The following is a 6333-nucleotide window of genomic DNA, read 5'->3' as shown; positions in this document are numbered from 1 at the left end:
GGGAAGCGGTGAAACTGCAAGGACTGGGTGTCACAGAGCATGTGCAGAATTCATTCTGACAATTCCTTTCTTTTGTTAAGACACATCTTTCTTAAGCACAAAGATTTATTGACTGTGCTGCAGAATACTTTAGTCAAAGGAAAGTTAAAATATTTGCAAGGACAACGTGCCGTAGTGCATGTGCAGAAAACCACACTTTGAAGGCCGTCGTATTCTTTTTAAAATTTCAAACCATAATGAAAGTTCAGAAGCAGCAAAGCCAGCTGACCATACAATTTTATGTTGACCTTCCATCTTCCTGATCTGGAAACTAGTTAAGAGAAAAACGTTCAATTCTGGATAGTTGGCAACTCTAAATATTGCTGACTGGCCTGTGGCTATTAAGGGCATTATACTGGATGGGATCAAGGGACGCGGGTGGCGCTGTGCGTTAAACCACAGGGCCTAGGGTTTGCTGATCAGAAGGTCGGCGGTTCGAATCCCCGTGAGGGGGTGAGCTCCCATTGCTCGGTCCCAGCTCCTGCCAACCAACAGCTCGAAAGCACGTCAAAGTGCAAGTAGATAAATACAGTGGGAAAGTAAACGGCATTTCCGTCTGCTGCTCTGGTTTGCCAGAAGCAGCTTTGTCATGCTGGCCACATGACCTGGAAGCTGTACGCCGGCTCCCTCGGCCAATAACGCAAGATGAGCGCCGCAACCCCAGAGTCGGTCACGACTGGACCTAATGGTCAGGGGTCCCTTTACCTTTTTACTGGATGGGATGTGTGTGTGTGTGTGTGTGTGTGTGTGTGTGTGTGTGTGTGTGTAAAATCAAAGAGTTGGCTGTTGACCTGGGAGATCATAGAATCATATGAGTGTAGAGTTAGAAGAAACCCCCAAGGGTCACCAAGTCAACCCCCTGCAACATAGGAATCATGGCGAAAGAATCCCTGACATTCCGGATCATCTAGTTCAGGGGTGGCCAACTCCCAACTCCCAAGAGACTGCGATCTACTCAGAGTTAAAAATTGGCAGTGATCTACCCCCTTTTGGGGGGTTCAGGTCAAGGTTGCTGAGCTTTTTTAAGGGAGGAAAGCCACATTTGGGGGGTGCAGGGTGAAAATGTTTAGCTTTTTTTAGGGGAGCTAAAGTTGTTGAGCTTCTTTGGGGGAGCCAGTGATCTACCAGTGATCTACCACAGACATCCAGTGATCTACCAGTAGATCACGATCTACCTGTTGGACGTGCCTGATCTAGTTCAACCTGCTGCTCAATCTAGGAGCGCAACTTCCGCATCTCTGGCAAAAGGCCCCTCAGCCTCTTTTTGAGCAACTCCCTCAAAGGAGAGCCCCCCCCTCTTCTTGAGGCCCTTCCTGTTCCTCTGTTGAACAGCCCTTCCAATTAGGAAGTGTCTCCAAACCTTCAGCCAAAATCTGCTCCTCTGCCATTCCCACCCCCTTATCGCAGACTGCTGCTTTCTTCCTTTTTTAAAAAGGTCACCTTTAAGAGCTGCAAACAATTCATCCAATGCAGCCCCCCTCCTGCTGTGCCCTCCTTGCCGAAGATTCTTTGGAACAGGGATTTGACCTGCATTCTATCTTTGAGTGAGGAAAAGGATTTCCCAAAGCCCCTGTTCCGCTGCTCCCTTTGGGCCTCGGGGATCCTTCCTTTCTGCCAACCTTTGTTCCGTCTGTCTCTGTGCTCAAATGCAGCTTCCCCTCCCCTGTGGCTGCTTATTACGGGGAAAACATTAGTAGCACAAAAGCCGACTTTCAGGGAACCTCATTTATCATTATTGATCTTTTCATTTAGGAACTCCTGACAACTTAATGTGTCATGTGAAAACCACTTTGCTGTTGCATCTGGTTAGCCTACACAGCATTATTATTATTATTATTATTATTATTATTATTATTATTATTATTATTATTATTATTTCTCAGGAAGCACAGAGCAAGACAAGCAATGATGTGCCCTCCGCAGCACGACAAAATGGATCTCTAGATATCTTCCCCATCTTCTGGGAGTAATTCCCATTCAAATTGTAATCTGGGCTCAGTGCAGAAGTAATGAAAATTGCATTTCATCTTCTGTGGTTCTTGTTACCTTGGCACGAACACTTCCGAACAGCAGAGAGGGGAATTAATGCCGGCTCACAATGGAATCCTTTATGGGCTGCTGTTGAGATGCCCACCTCCAGAAGTACAAAGGGAACTGATGGAGGAGAGTTACTTAGCAAAGCAGCCAGGTAGCCTCTCTATCTCTGACAATGGGACTCCAGCTGGTGGCAGCTGGGCGCCTCGTCTTCCTCTTGGAAACACTGCGATGATTGAGGGAAATTGGGGCAGTGGAAGGAGGGAACATTTCTTGCTTTCTCCATTAGCTTTGGTGGAAAGCATTGGGGCTCTCAGGAAGCTGCCTACTCTATACAGCTCAGCTCTGGCTCCGCAGTCAGATGCTTCTGAATGCTCGTTTCTGGAAACCGCAGAAGGGGAGAGGGTTCCTGTGCCCCACTTGTGGGCTCCCCATTGGGGCATCTGGTTGGCCACTGTGACAACAGGGTGCTGGATTAGATGGGCCCCCTGAGATGGGCCAGATCCAGCAGGGCTGTTCTTAGGTTTGTACGTACTGGCTGAAATATAGTTTCCCGTCTTTAAAACAGAATGATTAGATTAAAACAATACATCAATTTTCCGTGAGAGCTGGACAGGCAGTGGGCCAATTCAGATGCCAAGAAGTCACAGAAACCTAGGCAGAGATGTCCATTTCTTTCTCTGATTTGATTTTGATGTAGTTCATTTTTTTTTTATCCTGCTTCTACTCCGGGGAGGAGAACTGGCCAGAACAGTTTAGAACAGAAAGTGGAGCAGAAAGAGCAGGATTAAATCCCTGCATGTGTGTAGTAGTGGTGTGGGGGGGTGACATTAAAAATAATGGTTAAATCCACTCTGCTTGCTCCTACTCAAGTCCTGGCTGTCAAAAAGCTGTCTTGAACAAGATGGTCCTACTGCCTCATTTCCTAACTTGGTGCTTTGGATGCTCAGGATGCTTTGGATGCTCAGGATGCTTTGGACTACATTTCCCATCAGCCCCTGGGGGGGAATTCCTTGGCAGGAGGGATGGGAAGACCTGTCTGTTTTGGTTCTCCCAGTTTCCCATCACCACCCCCATTGATTCAGCTCTCCACTTTTGAGCCACAATTTTTGAATTTCCTTTTTTTAAATCCTGAGGGAAATTCTTCAGAACTTTAGCGCAAATCTCCCTTATGTAAGCACATTTTTGTACACAGGGAATCTGTTCAAACAGCACTTGCTGTCAGAAAGCTATTCCTGATGTTTAGTCGAAATCTCATTTCTTGTAACTTGAAGCCATTGGTTCGGGTCCTACCCTCCGGAGTAGGAGAAAACAAGCTTGTCTCTGCTCCAATATCTTGAGTAATTCTGAGAATTCTGAGATAAGGCTATAAATTGATAAGGATAAGCCCAAGGATAAGCTATAAATGGCTACTAGACATGATGACTGTGTTCTCTATATTATTATTATTATTAATTATTATTATTATTATTATTATTATTATTATTGGAATTTATATACTGCCTTATACCCACAGGTCTCAGGGCGGTTTACAGAATAAAATCAAAATATAAAATCACAAAATCCATAATCAAAATAAAAACAACAACCCAGTAATCTCCTTCCCCCCCCCAAACCCCACATTTTAAAAGGGCGTAGGATGTCAATCCAATCAACCAAAGGCCTGGTTAAAAAGGAACGTTTTTGCCTGGCACCTAAAGGTGCATAAGGAAGGTGCCAGGAGAACTTCCCTGGGGATAGCATTCCACAGACGGGGGGAGCCACTGCAGAGAAGGCCCCGTTCTTGTGTTGCCATACTATACTGAAAGAGTCAGTATGCCTCTGCATTCCTGTTGTCGCGAATCCCAAGCAGAGAGGGCACTGTTCACTCAAATCCTGCTTGCTGGAATTCCATGATGGGCATCTGGTTGGCCTCTGTGTGACCAGGATACTGGACTAGATCCAACAGGTCTTTTCTTGCGTCCTCAATGCTTGCATAACTGCTCTTTTTAGAAGGCACAATTTGGCTGAAACTGGGATGAGGAAGCCCCTGACAATTTTAAGCACTGTCCCTAAGTAGAACATGTCACGGTGGTTCACTTCTGCAGGCATGAATGAGGGACCCTAAGGCTTGCTTGTTCTGGGTAGGAGAGGCCAAAACCTTCTCCCAAGACCCGGCTTTTATTTATTTCCTTCATAAAATGCATTCGCCACTTGATTGCAAAACAAACAAACTCAATGAGAATAAAACAGTAAACACATTTTTTAAAAATCAGCAACAAATGAACGACAGATGAAAGCATACGTCAACGTTCTACATGTCTGGATAGGCGTGTCTAAACGACAATTTATTTTTTTTAGTAGGTGCCAAAAAAAGAGTACAGGGGAGGCTCCTGGCATGATGTCAATAGGTAGGGAGTTCCAAAGTGTAAAAGATTAAAAGATTGATTTCCTCCAAAGGTGGCACCTGTAACAGTGAGAGCTAAGTAATCAAATGGACATATGGTATATAGGATAAGGTCAGGGCTTTTTTTTCACCAGGAGTTCAGCTCTGGCACCTCTCAGGTGGGAACCATTGCCATTCTCAGAGAACAAGGGAGAGGTTCACAGTGAGCTCCAGCACCTCTTTTTCTAGAAAAATAGCACTGAGTAAGGTGATCTCTCAGGTAAGCTGGTTAAGGGCTTTTTGCAGTGTGCGTGCAATTAAACGTGTGACAGAAGCACTGTTGACAGGCGGCGGCGGCAGCAGCAGCAGTGGCAATGGAAGAGTTAAAGAGAGAAACTCCAATATTATCATTTCTAAGCATAAATGCCAGTGTTGGTGGTGCTACCAAGCGCATTAATTAACAAATGCTTTACTCTATATAAGCCAGACAGAGATTCAGCCGGAATAATGAGGCCAGCTACTTGACCTGCCCTCTGTAGAGTTTAATTAGTTCCAAACCCAAGGTTGTCAGTATCAGAATGGCAATGCAAAGCTCCCCAAATCTGCACCTCCTCGCCCCCGTACATCAATATTTGCTGATTGATGCCATCTCACTGTTTACACGTTAGGGGTATAATTAAGACAAAATCATAGACCAGGAAGAAATCTTTTCAGAGAACAGGGAGGATGCAATAATAAGGAGACTGTCAATTCTTGTTCCGAGGGAGTTAAGGGCACAGAATCTCATGAATGAAATTATCAGCCAGTTCATTGGATTATGGGACTGGGGAGGCCCTGTATCTCAGGGGCAGAGCATCTGCTTTGCATGCAGAAGGTCCCAGATCCAATCCCTGGCATCTCTAGGTATGGCTGGGAGGGACAGACAGACAGACAGACACACACACACACACACACACAAACACACACACACCTGCCGCCTGAAAGCTCAAAGAGCCACTGCCAGTGAATGCAGGCCAAGGGGGGGCCAGTCCCATCTAACATGACCAATGGTCAGGCATAATGGGAATTGGCATCCAAAACATCTGGATCATATTGGCTGCCCCATCTGTCACTCCACAACTGCCACAACTATGGCTTGAGCCAACAGGGATTATAATACAGAGAAAAAAAACTTACCTCTCCCAGGACTTCACCAATTCTCTCTCTCTCTCTCTCTCTCTCTCTCTCTCTCTCTCTCTCTCTCTGTGTGTGTGTGTGAAAGAACCCTGTTTTTGCACAGCTGGAATGCAGCGTCACGCACAAAGATGAAAGTTGCATCTGCCTGTTTTTGCCTTTGGATCCTGCAGCCACAGCACAGGCATGCATCTCCCACCACGCCCCCTTCGATAAGGGAATGCAGTTCCTGGGCTGAAGCAGGTCCCGCTCGCCTGGCCTGAAGTGACCCCCCTCCTGCATCCGTGCAAGTTCACAATCCATTAGAATATTTTCCTGCACAAGCCTCATTGCACCAAATGCAACCTGCTCAGCTGCAGGTCATTCATTCATTCATTCATTCATTCATTCATTCATTTCAGTAGGACTTGCACAGTAGAAGGTCCTTGTGGATCACCCACTGGTGAGCTTACCTTGCCCTCTGCTGGGAGACAGGGGGCACCCAGGCCCTGCTTCCTTCACTGGCCAGGTCTCGGAGGTGGGAGGCATCAGCTCCTGTCTCTATATTGAGCATGCAGGACAGAGTTTTGCCCTTAAGTTCCTGGCACATGCCAGCCCAGTTGAGCCAGGTCCAGTGGCGTCGTGCCAGCCCTGACCTCTGGCTCAGGTTGATTCAAACTTCACTGGCTTTCAGTCAGTTTATTGGACTCAGTTTTGCCAGGGAGAGAGTGACTTCTGCGGCA

Source organism: Zootoca vivipara, chromosome 15 (assembly GCF_963506605.1).
Source record: "Zootoca vivipara chromosome 15, rZooViv1.1, whole genome shotgun sequence".
In the NCBI taxonomy this organism is placed as follows: domain Eukaryota; kingdom Metazoa; phylum Chordata; class Lepidosauria; order Squamata; family Lacertidae; genus Zootoca; species Zootoca vivipara.
Note: the sequence above shows the minus strand (reverse complement) of the source record.